This window comes from Notamacropus eugenii, chromosome 5 (genome assembly GCF_028372415.1).
Source record: "Notamacropus eugenii isolate mMacEug1 chromosome 5, mMacEug1.pri_v2, whole genome shotgun sequence".
NCBI classification, from domain to species: Eukaryota; Metazoa; Chordata; class Mammalia; order Diprotodontia; family Macropodidae; genus Notamacropus; species Notamacropus eugenii.
Window position 1 is genome coordinate 60,174,430 of NC_092876.1, and position 19,040 is coordinate 60,193,469.

Here is a 19,040-nt window from a genome sequence, read left to right on the forward strand (position 1 = left end):
CCCAACACACAGTGCTCTGTACATAGTAATATCTGTTGAATGAATGAATTAATGCATGTGTGAATGGAGGTACTTTATTGGTGCAAAGATGAGAGGAAGAGGTGAGCTGAGAATTACAAGTGGGCAAATCCACTGTGTGTAGACTAGCATGATGCATGATTTCTTACAGTTCTATCTTGGCAACACAGTTCATTTAGGGGTCTTCTAACTGGATTGCTCTTGAGTGACGTCATAGCTGGCACCATGGCAACACCCGGCTATGCCTTTGGGCAAGCAGAATTCCCCTCCCCCCTTCTTCCTTCTTCTCCTCCATCCCTCTCCACTAGCTAAAAGGTCAAAGAGACAGACAGGAAGGAAGCATTCAGAAAGGAGGAGAGCACTTGTCTTGAATTTGTGGTCAAGAGATACTTAGGTGAGGCTGCTGCCATGAGAATGATGGGGAGATGTGTCTTCATCTGCTGAATATTCTTGGCTTCTCCCCCCTGTCCATCATCCCAGGATAATTCCCTGGGAGCAAGAAATGAAATAGGTAAAGGTCACTTTCAATACGTGTAGATGACCACATGGCTATATACAGAAAGGTATTATGGAATCTAGCCTCTGACCCCAGATCCTGTTAAGGTGGGTAAATTAGGAAATGTGATTGGTTTGAGCAGTTATGTAACTTTATACAGAGAGCATCTTATAGCTGTTGGCTCTAGAGAGGGCTCAGAAATCATTTACTTCAGGCATAGTGAAAATAGCCCTGGCTAGAGTCTGAAAGACCTGGGTTCAAATCCTGCCTCAAATCCTGTTTGACCAACAATGAGTCAGTTAATCTCCAGGGGCCTCAGTTTCCTCATCAGTAAAGTGATAGTCCAGATGGCCCCTAAAGTTCCTTCCAGGACTCGATCCAGTTCCAGAGAGGGTGACTTGCCTCCTTTCACACACAGCAAGGTCATAATAGGCCAACACTTGGCTTTCCTGAGTCCCAACCCCAGTTTCCTGGCTTCCCTGCCTTGGTGCCCTTAATGAAATTATAAAGCAAAGTCTTCTTTTACTCATAAGTAGAGAGATGCCTTCTCTAGATTCAGGTGTGGGTAGTGATTTCTCTTATGCAAATGTAGGCAGGTGTCTTTTCTTATGCAAATACAGGCAGGTTTTTTTTCCCTAATGCAAATGTAGGGAGGAGTCTTGGATAATCACACCTTTGACTTTCCTCACAACAACCCCAAGGGGTAGATAATAACAGTAATAATAGCTGACATCTACATAGCGATTTAAAGTTGGCACAGCACTGTGTGCATTATCTCATTTGATCTTGGCTGCTACCATATGTAGGGAGTGTCGCTAATATACCCACCTTACAGATAAAAGGGCTGCAGGGCTCTGAGAGAGGAAGCAACTTGCCCAAGGTCTTTGGTTGGTTAGTGGGTGTCCTTCCTTCTCAAAAAGGACCAAAATGGCATCACTGAGCTAGAGTCAAGTTACAGTGTATCCCACTGTGGCTGATCAGACCAATAAGAGCTCAGAACGCTCTACTACAGGTTGGGCACAAATAATCCGTGTGAGCCTTTGGGGTGGATTCTCTAAATTTGAGCATCTCATGTTTCTTTTGATCTACTTCAATTCTGCTTTGCTCCTACAGCATTGCACCTTCTCTGATGAGGGCAGGCCAGGCTGGGTAGTCCTATGCCGGTGTCTCCCATGTCACACAATCAATTCCAAAGTTCTTCAGAAAGACCTTGAGAGTGTCCTTGTATCACTTCTTCTGATCACCAAGTGAATACTTTCCCTGTGTGAGTTCTTCATAAAATAGTCTTTTTGGCAAGTGTATGTTTTGCATTCGAACAACATGGCCAGCCCATTGGAGTTACACTCTCTGAAGCATAGTTTGAATGGTTGGCAGTTTATTTTGAAAAAGGACCACAGTATCTGGTACCTAATCCTGCCAGATGATCTTCAGAATCTTCCTAAGGCAATTCAAGTTGAAGCCATTCAGTTTCCTGGCATGGCACTGGTGGACTGCCCAGATTTCATAGGCATACAGCAATGAGGTCAACACAATGGCTCTGTAGACCTTCAGTTTGGTAGTCAGTCTAATACTTCTCTTCAGAGCCTTGAGGCAGCTAGGTGACATAGAGGATGGAGTACAGACCCTAAAATCAGGAGGTCCTGAGTTCAAATCTGGACTCAAACACTTACTAGCTTTGTGACTCTGGGCAAGTCACTTAACCCTGAAATGCATACACAGAAGGTGTGCAAAAGTGGTGTGGCCAAGCAAAAGGTTCATCTCCAACCCAATTATCTAATTGATTAACAAGCCTGACTAAGTTCAAGAGCTTAAGAACTGGCTTCCGAGCTCAGGCAGAACTGGGTTGGAATCCCTCCTCCATCAAATGCTGTCTGTGACCCTATGAGTCACTTAGATCCTCAAAACCACGTGTTACTCTCAGACTATAAACTGCAGATGGAGCAGGTAGTGATCTGCATTAATAAAGTGGATTTTCTCACCCTATACAAATGAAATCAGAGGTATGACTTTTTAAAATATGCGAGGAGCTGAAAATGAAAAGACAAAAATGAAACACCCTTTGCAGGCTTTAAGGAGCCAACATTCTATTCTGAGACAAATGTAAGGATATCATTTCTTAGGTAAATGTATGGAAATGAGAATGTGGTGTGCTAATAAAGCATTGGTACTTACTTGTTTAGGGGTTGGTGTTCATCTCATCTGATTCTCCATGATCCCCTGGACCACTGTCCAGGGGTTTTCTTAGCAAAGATACTGGACTGGTTTGTCATGAATTCCTCCAGTGGATTTTAGGCAAACAGAGGTTAAATGACTTGCCCAAGGTTGCACCACTAGTAAGTGTCTGAGTACACTCACTACTGGAATATTCCAGGAATAAGTTGATGATAGTCTACACCAGGATAGGGGCAATACCAGAGAGAGAAAAGGACCAAGTGAAGTTTATGAAGGTAGAAACAAGGGGTCTCAATCACTGATAGGATATGGTGGGCGACAGATAGTGAGGATTGCTTTGACATTGTATTTGGGCACATCATTATTTTTTTATATGGGCTTTGGTGGACTAGTCTGGGAACCAAGTAGATGAAGAATGTCTAAGGTGTGATGTATATTTAGATGGGCAATCTTGAACTAGTACTCCAAATGAATGATGAGTGGGGCCCAAATCTGAACAGGAGGAGGAGGAGGGGGGTGGGCTGGATTGCTTTTGAGAAATTGCAAAGTTCTTGACCCCACATTCCTCCCTGAAGATAAGGGCCATCTTTTTAATACCAACACCTTATACATATTGTTGTCTGGATGTGCGTTGTGGAAGATGCCAGTCTCTGAAGAATTTGTTCCTATTTAGTTACCTTTTCCAGTTCTCATGAATGTTAATCCTTTGTTTCTCAAAGCTATCCTTTCAATTCAGAAATTCTAAATCTTCTTGTGTTTGTAGACCCTCTGGTGAATCCAATGGATCTATTTTCAGAATATTTTTAAATACATAAAATAAAATTTAAAGGATTACACAGAGAAAAGAAATCAATTATATTGAAATAAAGATATATTTTTTTCCCAAATTCATGAACAAACTGAAATCAGTCCAAGATTAAGAACCACTGCTTTAGCTTTTTCAGATCCTTAGAAAATTAAATTCTGGTCTCACCTTCCTCACCTTGATTTCTCTGGCTACCCCATTATCACTTTATAATTATCTTGAAAGTTCAGCCCTGGGTCATTCAGTCCCTTTCCTTGATTTCAGGAGTTGTGCACCCTCATGCTAACTAAGGCCTTGGCTACTTGGGGAGTTACATGTGTCCTCAGAATTGACCAATAATTAAAATATGAGATCATAAAGCAAATAATAGAGAGGCACATTGTGGTAGGAGGCAGACTGCCATACAGAGCAAATAAGGAACTGAGAAGAGCTATGCTAAATGATGCTGTTAATATAAAAATGTATGAGGGAAAGAGATGATGAGCTAGTCACTGGGCAAGAGTAATGATGGCGATGAATAGTCCATGGGCTCCATGATTGTCTTCTTGATAAAAAGAAAAATAAAGGAAAGCCTTCAGCATATTGGGTACCACCTCTTTCCCTTCCATCTTCTGTAGAGAAGAGTTACACAGAATGAGGAGGGAAGGATAAGTCCCTCTCTGATCATTGTACAACTATAAGAAGATCTTGCAGGCTCTGTTATTCCCATTTCCTTGACCAGAAAATTGAGGCTCTGAGACAAGTACACACAAATAGTAAGTGTTAGAGGCAGGGTCTCTTCTACCAGAACTCTCTTTTTTCTCCATATTGCCATCTAGATCCCTGCCAGTACAACCTATTATCTTTGGAGAACATATGCCATAGCTATCTCTTGCCCATCCTCCCCTCTCCATCCTATTGAAAGCAAAGGGAACCAACCTATCCTGGCTACACTGAAGACCAAATGAATCAGAAACCCAGACTTCAGTCCTCTTGACAACATCTGTTCCTGTTATCCAGGAATGAGCTGATGCTTATCCATCCAGTCTCTGAAAGGCCCCAGCTGTGATGAAGAGAAATGATGACTGCCATGGCAACAAGCATTTCCCAGGAGGAGTCATACCATTTGGTGTTTCTGGTGATGCCTGAATAATGGCCTTCCATAGACTCTTGGGACTTAGCTCAGAGTCCAATCTCAGAAATACAAAAGTACCTGACAACCAATAGCCATGTTCAGCTTTTCCAAGACACCCCTGGGGGCTTCTCCTTCTCATCAATGTCTTCCCTTGACTCTATGATACCCACAGAGCTTCTGATCTATGAACGTACCATCAATAGCCATCACAGGAAAAACTTGTAGCAGATGGCCCGTGTCCCTACACGGCTCGGTGATGTGGTTGAAGAAAAGAGACATGGGGAGGTGGGAAAAGATAGACCAGTTCTGTTTATTGATCTGAGGGTCAAGGTATTTATAGACAGAAACTGCAAGTCTACGTGAGATTCTGCTCATCTCCAGTTCCCAGAGATTTGGCCAGTCCTATTGTCCTTAAAGACTGTTAGCCTAGAGGACATTTATTTTACATATCCCTTGTCTTCTGTAGTTCCCATGTTTGTCTCATGAGACAGCAACATCTGGGGGGCATGGAGAGCCATTCCGGATGATAATGAGCACAGTCTCAAAGAACAGTTTCCCTGAAGGTCTTTCCTGATCTTGTCAACAGCACTCCACCCTGGCCCTCAACAAAAACTAAGCACAGATACAGGATTGGAGTCTCCCATCTGTTCCATTTTTTCCGTGAAGCCACCAACCTTATTCAGATCTTCATTACCTTTGACCTGGACAATCACAATAGCTGCCTATTTGATGTCTCTGCCTCCAGTCTCATACTTCTCTAATTCATCCTCTCCACAGCTGCCAAACTGATATTCCTAAAGTACCGGTCTGATCATATAACTTCCCATTCCCCCTGAAAATGATTCAGTGTCTCTCTATGAACCTCAAGATAAAAGTCAGAGGACCAGGGTTCAAATCCTGACTCTGATGATCCCCTCTGTGCCCTTTGGATAATCTTTTTCCCTTTCTGGGTCCCAGTTCCTCATCCATAAAATGATGGGGTTGGATAAGATCTGAGGTTCCTTCCAAGTCTAAATCTATGATTCCACAGCCCATCTTTCTAGACTGTTTTCACATTATTCTTCCCCACCTTTGTTTTGTTCCTGCCAAACTGTTTTTTTTAATAATTTTATTTATTTTCAGTGTTCAACAATCACTACCATATAACTTAGATTTTTTTCCCCTTCCCTTCCCCTTTCCTTCCCCCCTCTCTCCCCAAGACAGCATACAATTTTATATAGTTTCTATACATACATTCCTATTAAATGCATTTTCACTACAGTCATACTGTGCAGAAGAATTAAAATGAATGGGAGAAATCATACAACAAACCAAAATGTAATACAAAAGAAAATTATCTGCTACATTATGTGATTAAATCCCATAGTTCTTTCTCTGGAAATATGGAAGGCATTTTGCCTTAAAAGACCATTGGGAATTTTTTTAAGTCCCTGCATTGCAATGAAGTCCCAAGTCCACCAGAAAAAACTCTTGCACACTGTGGTTGTTGCCATGCACAAGGTTCTCCTGGTTCTGCTCCTTTCATTCAGCATCAGATCATATGAGTCTTTCCAGGCCTCTCTGAAGTCTTCCTGTTCATCATTTCTTACAGCACAATAGTATTCCATTACAATCATATACCATAATTTATTTAGACATTCCCCAATTGTTGGGCATCCCCTTGATTTCCAGTTTTTGGCCACCACAAAGAGTGCTGCTATAGATATCTTTGTACATGTGGGATCCTTTCCCATTTTTATGATCTCTTGGGGATACAGTCCTAGTAGCAATATTGCTGGGTCAAAGGGTATGTACATTTTTGTAGCCCTTTGGGCATAGCTCCAAATTGCTCTCCAGAATGGTTGGATCAGCTCACAGCTCCACCAACAATGAATTAGTGTTCCAACCCTCCCACATCCTCTCCAACATTTATCATTTTCCTGTTTTGTCACATTTGCCAGTCTGATAGGTGTGATGTGGTATCTCAGAGTTGTTTTGATTTGCATCTCTCTAACCAATAGTGATTTAGAGCATATTTTTCATATGACTATAGATATCTTTAATTTCTTCCTCTGAAAACTGCCTATTTGTATCCTTTGAGCATTTATCAATTGGGAAATGATTTGTATTTTCATACATTTGACTCATTTCTCTATATATTTTAGAAATGAGGCCTTTATCACAGACATGAGTTGCAAAAATTCTTTCCCAGTTTTCTGCATCCCTCGGACACTTGATTGCATTGGGTTTGGTTGTATAAAAACTTTTCAGTTTAATGTAATCAAAATTATCCATCTTGCACTTCATAATGCTTTCTATCTCTTCTTTAGTCAAAAATTCTTCCCTTCTCCACAAATTTGATCGATACACTATTCTTTGTTCCACCAATTTATCCATAGTATCAATCTTTATACCTATATCATGTACCCATTTGGACTTTATTCCTGTGTACAGGGTCAGGCATTGGTCTATGCCTAGTCTCCACCATGCTGTTATCCAATTTTCCCAGCAATTATTCTCAAACAGTGAGTTCTTATCCCAGAAGCTGAGGTCCTTGGGTTTATCAAACAGTAGATTGCTATATTCATTGCGTACTGTGTCTTGAGTACCTAGCCTACTCCACTTGTCTACCCTTCTGTTTCTTAGACAGTACCAAGTGATTTTGATAATTGCTGCTTTATAATACAATTTGAGATCTGGTAGCACTAGGCCACCTTCCCTAGCATTTCTTTTCATTAATCTCCTTGATATGCTGGACCTTTTGTTCTTCCAGATGAATTCTGATATTATTTTATCCAGCTCTAGAAAATACTTATCTGATAGTTTGATTGGTATGGCACTAAATAAGTAAATTAATTTAGGTAGAATTGTCATTTTTATTATATTAGTTTGGCCTACCCATGAACAACTGATGTTTTTCAACTTACTTAGATCTGACTTTATTTGTGTGAAAAGTGTCTTGTAATTGTGTTCATATAGTCCCTGGGTTTGTTTTGGCAGGTAAACTCTCAAATATTTTATAGTGTCTATGCTAGCTTTTAGTGGTATTTCTATCTCTTGCTTTTGTGCTTTGTTACTAATATATAGAAATGCAGAAGATTTTTGCAGGTTTATTTTGTAACCTGCAACTTTATCAAAATTGTTTATTATTTCAAGTAGTTCTTTACTTGAATCTCTGGGATTCTTTAAGTATATCATCATATCATCTGCAAAGAGTGATAACTTAGTTTCTTCTTTGCCTATTCTAATTCCTTCAATTTCTTTATCTTGTCTAATTGCTAGAACTAACATTTTGAATACTGAATAATAGTGGTGATAATGGACATCTTTGTTTCACTCCTGATCTTATCAGAAATGTATCTAGCTTACCTTCATTGCATATATTGCTTGTTGAAGATTTTAGGTAGATGTTGCTTATTATTTTATGGAAAGTTCCCTTTATTCCTATGCTTTCCAGTGTTTTTAATAGGAATGGGTGTTGTGTGTTGTCTAAAGCTTTTTCTGCATCTATTGAGATAATCATGTGGTTTCTGTTAGATTTGTTGTTGATATGATCAATAATGCTAATAGTTGAACCAACCCTGCATTACTGGTATGAATCTTACCTGATCATAATGTATTATTCTTATGATAAGTTGCTGTATTCTTTTTGCTAAAATCTTATTTAAAATTTTTACATCTATATTCATTAGAGAAATTGGTCTATAATTTTCTTTCTCTTTTTGGCTCTTCCTGGTTTAGGTATCAAAACCATATTTGTATCATAAAAACAATTTGGGAGGACTCCTTCTTCCCCAATTTTCCCAAATAGTCTATGTAGTATTGGAATTGACTGTTCTTCAAATGTTTGATAGAATTCACTTGTAAATCCATCTGGCCCTGGAGATTTTTTCCTAGGAGTTCATTAATGGCTTGTTCAATTTCTTTTTCTGAGATGGGATTGTTTAAGTATTCAAATTCCTCTTCTGTTGATCTGGGCAATTTATATTTTTTAACATACTCATCCATCTCATTTAGATTGTCAAATTTATGGGCATAAAGTTGGGCAAAGTAATTTCTAATTGTTTTAATTTCCTCCTCATTGGAGGTGAGTTCACCCCTTTTACTTTTGATATTGGTAATTTGGTTTTCTTTTTTCTTTTTTTAAATCAAATTGATCAAAAGTTTATCAATTTTGTTAGTTTTTTTCATAAAACCAACTATTAGTTTTATTTATTAGTCGATAATTTTCTTAATTTCAATTTTATTAATCTCTCCTTTGGTTTTCAGTATTTTTAATTTGGTATTTACTCGGGGATTTTCAATTTGTTCTTTTCCTAGCTTTTTCAGCTGCATGCCCAAGTCACTGATCTCCTCTTTCTCTATTTTATTCATGTAGGCATTCAAAGATATAAAACTTCCCCTAAGAACTGTTTTTGCTGTATCCCATAAGATTTGGTAAGTTGTCTCATAATTGTCATTCTCTTGAATGAAGTTGTTGATTGTTTCTATAATTTGTTGTTTAACCCACTCCTTCTTTAGGATTAGATTACTTAGTTTCCAATTAATTTTTGGTTTATCTTTCCATGGCCTTTTATTACATATAATTTTTATTGCATTATGATCTGAGAAGGATGCATTGACTATCTCTGCCTTTCTGCACTGGATTGTGAGGTTTTTATATCCCAGAACATGGTCAATTTTTGTATATGTTCCATGTACCGCTGAGAAAAACGTATATTCCTTTCTGTCCCCTTTCAATTTTCTCCACAGATCTATCATATTTACCTGATCCAGAGTTTTATTAATCTCCTTAATTTCTTTCTTTTTTATTTTAAGATTAAATTCATCAAGTTCAGAGAGTGGGAGGTTGAGGTCCCCTACTAGTATTGTTTTGCAGTCTGTTTCTTCCTGTAGCTCTTCCAACCTCTCCTCTAAGAATCTGAATGCTATATCACTTAGAGCATACATGTTTAGTAATGATATTGTTTCATTGTCTATGGTACATTTTAACAGGATATAGTTTCCTTCCTTCTCTCTTTTGATTAGATCTATTTCTGCTTTTGCTTTGTCTGAGATTAGAATTGCTACCCCTTCTTTTCTTACATCAGCTGACTCACAACATATTCTGCCCCAACCTTTTGCATTTACCCTGTGTGTATCCTTCCATTTCAAATGTGCTTCTTGTAAACAACATATTGTTGGATTATGGCTTTTAATCCATTCTGCTATCAATCTCTGTTTTATGGGAGAGTTCATTCCATTCACATTCACAGTTATGATTGTAATTTGTGTCTTTCCCTCCATCTTCTTTCCCACCATTTGTGCTTTTAGTTCTCCTGTCTCCCTTTCTCTCCTCAATAGAGTTTTCACTTTTGACCACCACCTCCTGCAGTCTTCCCTTACTTCTTTCAGCCCTCCTCCCTTTTACTCCTCTTTACCCTTACTACTTCTTCCCTCCCTTTTAGCTTCCCCTTCCCTTTCTACCCCCTTCCCCTCTTACTGCCTATATAGTTAGATTTACATACTTAATTAAGTTTGTTGTTCCCTCCTTGAACCAAATCAGATGCGAGTACCTCTCAAATAATGCTCATTTCCCTCCCCTCTTTCCCTCTACTATAATATAATTTTGTACTTCTTCCTGTAATGTAATTTACCATTTTCTGCTCCCTCCTTTTCACATCTCCTGTTACAATCCCTTTACATGCTTAAAACACATTTTTATCATCACATCATTCACTCTCTACCCATTCCCTCTATCTATGTATATCCCTTTTATATTTCATAATAGATGTACAATTCTCAAGATTAGCGAGTATCATCTTGCCTTAAATGGAGGTAAACAGTTTGCCCAAATTGAATAACAAGTTTTTCTTTCCCCCTGTTTACCTTTTTATGCCTCTCTTGAGACCTGCATTTGAAGATCAAATTTCCTATTGAGTTCTGGCCTTTTTGTCAGGAAGGTCTGGAAATCCCTTATTTCATTGAATGTCCACCTCCTTCCTGAAATGTTATACTGAAGTTTGCTGGGTAATTGATCCTTGGTTGTAGTCCTAGCTCCTTTGTATTATGAAATATCATATTCCAATTCCTTTGATCTTTTAATGTAGAAGCTGCAAGGTCCTGTGTGATCCTGACTGTAGCTCCTCGATATTTGAATGGTTTATTTCTGACTGCCTGCAGTATTTTCTTCTTTGCTTGATAGTTCTAGAATTTGGCAACAATGTTTGTTGGTGTTTTTAGTTTGGGATTCCTTTCAGGAGGTGAATGGTGGATTCTTTCAATGACTATTTTGGCCTCTGGATCTAGCACTTCTGGGCAGTTTTCTTTGATGATTTCTCAGAAGATATTGTCCAGACTGGTTTTTTTCATCATGGCTTTCTTGTAGGCCAATGATTCTTTAATTTTCTCTCCTGGATCTATTTTCCAGGTCAGTTGTTTTTCCAATTAGATATTTTACATTTTCTTCTATCATTTCATTTTTTAGATTTTGTTTGACTGATTCTTGATGTCTCATAAAGTCATTAGTTTCTACTTGCCCAATTCTAACTTTTATCAAATTATTTTCTTCAGTTAACTTTTGCATCTTCTTTTCCATCTGTCCAATTACTTCTTTTAAGGAATTATTTTCCCCAGTTACTTTTTGTACTTCCTTTTCCATTTGTCCAATTTTCCCAATTAGGTTTTGTGCTTCCTTTTACATTTGTTTAATTTTTAAAATCATTGGCCAGTTTTTCTTCTATTTCCTACTTCAGCTGTTCCAAGAAAGCTCTTTGTGCATGCAAGCAGTTCATAGTCCCTTCTGAGGTTTCAGATGGGAGAACAGTCTCAATACTGACCTCTTTGGTATTCGTGTTTTGGTCCTTGTCCCCATGGAAAGATTCTATGGTCTTTTCATTCTTATTTTGCTTCTTCTTACTCATGATGATGACACTTTGTGTATTGTAGCCTCTGGTTCTTTCAACTAGAAACTGGAGAATCTGGTGTTGAGCTGGTTGGTGTGAGAAAGCAAAGTGCAGGTGCCTTTTTTTCTTTTTGTTTTGTGTTTCCCTGGATTAGCCCTGGGGCTAGCTTGTTAAGTGTTGGAGAAGGGTGGTCTGGTCACCGGAGATCTCCTCAGCTGAGCTAGAGCAAAGGCAAGCTCAGCCCTTGGTGATCCTGGCTGCCTTCCCATTTCCCTTGGAGAGCTGAGGCAGGCCTGGGTCCTAGTGCGAGGCTCCACTCCCCTGGGCTCTGAATCTCCTCTCAATTGATTTGCTGAGATGGGGCTGTATGGGACAGCTCAGGTCCTGTGCCACAGTAAGAGGAATATTCCTAGACTCAGGTGTTACCACTGATCCAGGATTTTCCTGGGGAAATATTTTATGGTTCTTTCAAGGTCAGCAAGGGGAGGGGGAGAGAGCATTTACTGATCACTCTGCTATTTTGGCTCCTGGAAGTTCAAGTAGAGAACTTACAGACATTTAATCTTCAGGATGATAGTCTCAGGAGCAGCTGCAGATGATATCTGGGGCTCAGTAGCTGTCACTCACTTGGCTCCACTGGTCTCCTGCCCTGGGCTGCCACTCCACCATTCCACCATGCTGCCACTGCCTCAGGCCACCCCAGGGCTTTCTTGCTGAGCCCTGCTGTGGCAGGACACATTGTGCTGTATGCTGTGGACTCTTCCAATCCCATGGAACAGATCCTTCCCATTGACCTTCCAGTCTATCCTGGTCTGTGAATCTGTCACAGTCTGTCTCCTATTGGATTCTGCACCCCCAAAATTTGGTTAGATTCTCTTTTTAGAGGTATCTGAAGCAGTTTGTCTAAGAGCTTAGCTGAGCAGTTGCTCTCACTCCACCATCTTGACTCCATCTTCACCAAACTGATTTATTTGCTGTTCTCTGCACTCAGCTATATTCCATTTCCCATTGCCACTCTCTTGCACAGGTTGTGTGCCACGCCTAGAAGACTCTCCCCTTTGGAAACCATTGATTTGTTGGAAACTCAGCTCAGATTCCACTACTTTTAAGAAGACTTTTCTGAACCCTCAGGTACTGTTTACCATTCCTCTAAATTACTTTGTATTTACTTATCTGGGGAATATGTTGTATGTAAACACCTTGAGTGCCAGGACTATTTCTACTTCTTGTATCCCTAGCCCCATACACAACAGGTACTTGTCACAGTGAGTTAGGATCATGGTGTGTGGGAAGGCACTCTGAACCATGAGGCTACCCCTATATACCAGGGATCAGTACTTCTTTTCAATGGGATGGAACCAAATGTCAAAATTTGGTTTTCAGGTGTGTAACATAATGTCTCAGGCACATAGTAGGATAAGCAAATACTTGTTGATTGATTGCTAAGGTATAATAAGTATACTGAGAGTCAGGAGTCTGGGGCAGATGGGGTCAAGTCTTGTAAACTAGGGGAGAGGGAGAGCCCTTCACACTGGAGTAGTGGCCATAAGATTTAGTACTAGAAGATTAAAGGTTGTCTGCTTGGAACCCATCATCTTACAGATGAGGAAACTGAGGGTCAGAGATGGGAAAGAGCCTAGGATCAGAGAGCCAATTATTGTTGGGTCCTGAATTTAGAAACTGGATCCTGTTACAGTACAATCATAAGGCAAGCATTCAGGTCCTGGAGTTCAAACAACCAAGTCATCGGACAGAACCAGACAAAGGACTGCTTTTGTGTTCAGTCAAGGCAGAGAGCATTTTATTCAGCACCTACAATAAGCTGAGAATACAAAGATAAAAACTAAACACAATTCCTGCCCTCAATAAGCATATAGTCTATCCAACAGGGGAGATACAACATATGCAACTCATATTAGTAAATATATATAATATATATATAACATACATATGTAAATAAATAATAAATAAAGTATAAGGATATAATAAGTAAAGACAGAGACTGTTAAAAACTAGAGAGATAAGGGAAAAACCCTATAGACAGTGGCATCTGAGGTTGAGCCTTGAAGGAAACTGAGAACTCTTAAGATAAAAATATCAAACACCTGGGGCCACACACCAGTCAAAGCACTCTGGACAGAACTCAAATCAGATTAAAATAGAATTGAGAAATGTTTAACAAAATAAATAAAAATATAGTAAAATAGAGGTAATTTTGGAACAAAGTCAAGATGTAGCCAAAGAATCCTTATGTACGGCTTAGGAAAGCTCTTTTCTGTTTGTTGTTGACACCATTGCCAAGAGGTAGGTAGATGATACAACCAATAGACCACTCACTGAGTTTTGAATAAAAAAGACCCAAGTTCAAATCATGCCTCAGGCACTTACTAGCAGTTTGACTGACTCCCTTCCTTCCTCTGTAACAGAGGAATAATAATAGCACCAGCCTCTCAGGGTATATGAGGATCAAATATACGCGAAAGTGCTTTGACAACCTTGAAGTACTGTGTAAATGTGAGCAATTAGAGATGAGAAAGGAATACATTCTGGAAATGAGAGACAGCCTGTTCAAATGCATGGAGGTGGGAACAGTAGGCCATTTTGGCCAAAAGCTAGAACATGTGAGGGAGAAAAATATGAACTTGGTCTGGAAAGAAAAGCTGGATCTGAATGATAAAGATCTTGAAAGGTCAAATTGTAGAGTCTGCATTTTAATTAGAGGTAATTGGGAGCCACTGAAAATTCTTGAGTAGGAGAGAGACGCAGTTAGATTTGCCTTGTAAGAAGACTCTGCCAAAATAAAATTAGTTTGGCAGCTGTGTAGAGAATGGATTGGAGAGAACAGATACTGAAATCAGGGAAACCTATTGGAAGGAGGCTATTTTAGGAGAATAGGTAAGGGGGATAGATGAAGGGCTGAATCACAGTGGTGACCATGTTAGAGAAGAGGAGGAGGAGATGTAAAAGGTACATATTATGGAGGCATGGGCAGCAAGACTTGGCAATGGATTGACAGGGAGGGAGGAGGGAGGGGGAAGGGGAGGAAGGGAAGAGTTGAGAACATTCCAAGTTTGCCAGCCTTAAAGACTAGAAGGATGGTGATACCCTAAAACAACAACAAAAAAAGGAAAGTTTGGAGGAGGAATCAATTTAAAGAGGGAAAAGATGAGTTTTATTTGGGAGATGCTGAATTTGAGATGCCTAAGGACTATCCAAGTGGTATTAACTTTCCTATACTGCACTGTTCATTCTTGCAAAGCTCACTTGGGTTCAGTCCCTAGATCTCCTCAGCACAGTGGTCTAGACTGGAATTCTCATTAGACTAAGAAATCCCATTAGTCCAGGGGATCAGGCAGGGAGATTTCATCTGCTCTGGATAAAGTAGGAAACAAGGAGACCTTGAATTGTTTGAATAGAGGGAGCGTGATTCTGAACAAGGGACAGGCATCTTCTGCTAGCCTTCCTGATGAACTGAACCTGAGCTTCAAGGAGCAGGGAAACCCCTGTACTTAGCCCTTCTCCATTTCTGAATAAGTAAAATTATGGAACTTTGCTCTATGACCTTGGGCAAGTCACTCCCCATCTGGAGACTCGGAGTTCTCTTTTCTTTAAATAATAGGGACTTGACTAGATGATTTCCAAAGCCCCTCCCAGCTCTGACATCCTGTGTTCTAAGGGCCCTCCCAGCTCTGACATCCTGTGTTTTAAAGGTCCTCCCAGCTCTGACATCCTGTGTTCTAAGGGCCCTCCCAGCTCTGACATCCTGTGTTCTAAGGGCCCTCCCAGCTCTGACATTCTGTGCTTTAAGGGTCCTCCCAGCTCTGACACCCTGTGTTCTAAGGCCCTCCCAGCCCTGAAATCCTGCGTTCTAAGGGCCCTCCCAGCCATGACATCCTGCGTTCTAAGGCCCTCCCAGCCCTGACATCCTGCGTTCTAAGGGCCCTCCCAGCTATGACATCCTGTGTTCTAGGGGTCCTCCCAGCTCTGACATTCTATGTCGTTAAGAAATTGCGGTATAATAGATAGGGCCCTGAACTTGGAATCAGGAAATGTTGGTTTCAAATACTGACGCACTGTCCGTGTGATCCTGAGCAAATTCCTTTGCCTGTCTGTGTAAGTTCCAAGTTTCCTTACTTGTAAAGTGACAAGGGAAATTCAATAGCCTCTAAGCTCTCTTCCAGATCTTAATCTGTGATCCTATGTTCTAAGTTCCCTCCCAGGTCTAATATTCTGTGTTCCAATATCCATTTTCATGTTGATTTTCTTGCTCCCACTTCAGACAGTCTGTGTTCTCGTGTTCCTTCCAGTTTTGCCATCATTTGCTCTAAGACATTTTCCATTTCTGATGTTCTATGCTCTAAGGTCCCTCCCAGCTCTGCCATTCTGTGTTCTAATACAATATTCCATATGCTAATAAGCATTATATGAGTGTTACCTACAAGGGAGGGAGACACAAAAGGAATTTCCTTCAAAAGGATTTGAATAGTTGCTTTAATTCTTTTCTCCCCTTTCTTTTTGATGTATCTATTTTTAAAACCTTGGAGGAGAATCAGGTGCAAACGGGATGACTCCAGTGCTTGGGACTTTCTTTGTCCCTGGAGCAGCCCCCTCTTTTTCCTTCTTTGAAAATTCATCTGTTTCTGGCACCAGCACCTGCCCTGAGCCCCTCTCCCTCCTGGTGGGGCTGGGGGCTTGGGAGGCCCCAGTAATGGGGTTCAGAAGGACGGTCTTCTGAGCTCCGGAGAGTTCTGAAGTGAGGAGGCTGCCCTTGCCTATTGATTTGTATGGAAAGTGTGAGCTTGACAGATCTTGCATGAGAAACAGGCCAGTGCACACACCCAACAGCCTCCTTTTATCTGCCTCACCCCTGCCAAGGGCCTGCTATTCAGATTAGTTGAGATCATCAGGCTGAGAGCTGGAAGGTACCTTAGAATGACCTAGTGTTAACGCCTTCATTTTGCAAAGAAGTAAACTAGGAGCAGTGGGGTGCCACAGAAAAGGATTTTCTAGGGCCAAAAGACTAACTTCCTTGTCCATCTCTGATACTCTGAAGTTCATTCTTAGATGCATATGTGCAGGTTTACACATATGTACACACATATGTATATCTACATACATGTACATGCATAGTATGTGTATATTCATACATGTACATATATGGACATACCTACTATGCAGCTAGTTGGTGCAGTGGATAGAGTGCCAGGCCTGGAATAGTATGACCTGACTCTAAATCCATCCCTCAGACACTGACTACCTATGTGAACCTGGCAAGTCACTTTACCCTATTTGCCTCCATTTCCTCAACTGTAAAATGAGCTGGAGAAGGAAATGGCAAACCATTGCAGTATCTTTGCCGAGAAAATCCCAAATAGGGTCACAGAGAGCTGGACACAACTGAAACAATTCAACAACAAAGCAAATGTGTTATATGTAATATGGATATACATACACATGTATGTATATTTGTGGATTGGTTTGATCCTCATAAAAGACCCCTTCCTCTAAACTGGCCTTTTAAGTAACCCCTCCCACTCTCTTTCTTCATACACAACTTTGCTGTGGTCATAGAATTCTGAAGGACAAATCAATTTTTTTTTTTAATTGCAGAAAGCCTAAATAATCAGCTGTCACTTGATTTAAGCATTCGATAGAGCAAATACTTGTTAAGATGATACTATGGACCAGGCATCAAGGATAGAAAGCAAAAAAAAAAAATGGAATAAGCCCTTAGGGATCTTATTAAGGGGGGAGAGAGTGGCAAGAGAGGGGATAGCAGGTGATCAGAGGCATGCCTCTAATCAATTTGACGAACTCACAGAATGTGAGCCTTTGTATGGAAGAGTGAGTAGGGCAACAGACTTGTAGTCAGGAAGACCATGGTTCCTTCCAATTCCATCCTGTGTGGACCCTGGGCAAGTCATGCAGTCTCCCTGAACTTCAGTTTCATCTATAAAAAGAGTCAATGGCATCTAAGGTTTTTTCCATCTCTAGGGCAACAATCCTATGAGTATCTATGTTCCTCTTATAGAGGTAGGGACATAGCCTTTGGCATTTTGATGAAAGGACAAAAGAAACCTGCTGATTAAGTCTCAAGGCAGCTCAGATGAATTGATGGGTTTGGAGTCACTCCTTGGCATCTCCTAGGGAACTTGGTTCCGTGATTGAGATTGCCTACAAGATGACTTGTTTAGCTCAGACTCTTAAGAGAATGAACATGTGGGAATAGCATCCCCTACTTGCTTTGGGTTGCTCTATAAAAGAGAGAGCCAATAGATTTGCTTGATCCTGGTGGCTTCTTTCCCCATTTTGCCTCTTCTGGAGAGATCCTTAAAGTACAGCAGAGGTAAGAGAACCCATAGCTCCTGGCAGAGGTGGGAGCGGGGTGGGGAAGGGAATCCCTTTGAGGAGCCACTAACTTGGGCAAGAGCACATAGGAGCTCTGTGTGCTCAATTATGAAACCGAAGAGCAGGGATTGTGTCTGACTTTTTGCTTTCTTTCTCCCTTTCTAAGCAGAGATCAGAGACCCAGAGACCAGAGCATTGACTTCCTGGACCAAGAGATGACCACAGTTGGGGCAATAGTAGAATATCCTTTAGAAGCATAGAAGAATTCCATGTGCTCACACACCTGTCCCCAGAGGGGAATCCATGGACAAGGTCATCCATTGAACTATAACTACCTAGTTAAAGGAAGGGAATTTCTTAGGCAGCCATCTCAAAAAATCTAGTTTTTGAGCAAAAGAAGAAAGATTTCTTGTACAGGACCAGCCTCCAAGATTATCTTGAGACTGACTCCTAGTTCAAGAGTTGGATCTGATCTTCTACGTGGCATTTCTCTTAGAGAAAAGGAACACTCATGCCCTAACACTGGAGGTGCAAAAAAGGGACTAAAACCATGACATAGGAAAATAGAGGACCTGTATATTATCCTCTATTATCATAAGTTATTTGGACAATATGAGGAAAAGGTTGTTTGTACATCAGCCACAAAGATTGTTTCCTTTCTGGCAGGAATTCAAATTGAGGATACTGATATGATTCTTGGAGGGATTGGGCAAGATCTAAGGATACACCAAATGGTGGGTCATTATCCCATTGGCAACCCAAATCCAGTCCCCTTCCAGGGAAAATGTAAACCATGGAGGTGGTGCTAAAACAGAATTTTAGGACCTTGGAAGAGAAATGGGATTTGCTGGAGTGGGAGAATTGTGTTGATTGTCTGTGGGCTATTGGGCTTCCTTTCTGGGTTATCTGCTATTTTTTATGGGCTCCTGTGGTCCTCTATGTCTTCTGTTTTTGCTGCAGTGTGAAATAAAAGCTGACCTGTATATGATATGCATTTTTAAACTTTGAGTGTTTGTATGGGAACTGGGGACCCTGTTACATTTGTGGAAACCTACACATAAACTATGCATAAGTTACATTTGGGGGTCAGTTGAACTGATTCTAGGTGAGTCAAGAGCCTGGCAAGATCTGGGTCATGGGTTATACATTCTAATGGTATGCTATGTCCAAAGATAAATAAATAGGAAGTAATAGGAGGACGAAGAGCATACTAACTAGTTGGGG

The 19,040-nt window shown here is 40.5% G+C and overlaps 1 long non-coding RNA gene across 3 annotated transcripts; it reads left to right on the plus strand.

The window, feature by feature from the left end:
- The first annotated feature begins 245 nt into the window (after nucleotides 1-245).
- LOC140504333 (uncharacterized) lies at nucleotides 246-18,804 on the plus strand. Of its 3 annotated transcripts, none has more exons than XR_011967058.1 (4): nucleotides 246-412; nucleotides 8,963-9,021; nucleotides 12,496-12,599; nucleotides 17,986-18,804. It is a non-coding gene; the product is annotated as an uncharacterized lncRNA (long non-coding RNA). The 3 variants fall into 3 exon arrangements; XR_011967057.1 differs by lacking the exon at nucleotides 246-412 and adding an exon at nucleotides 443-529; XR_011967059.1 differs by lacking the exon at nucleotides 246-412 and adding an exon at nucleotides 536-621.
- Nucleotides 18,805-19,040: the final 236 nt, after the last annotated feature.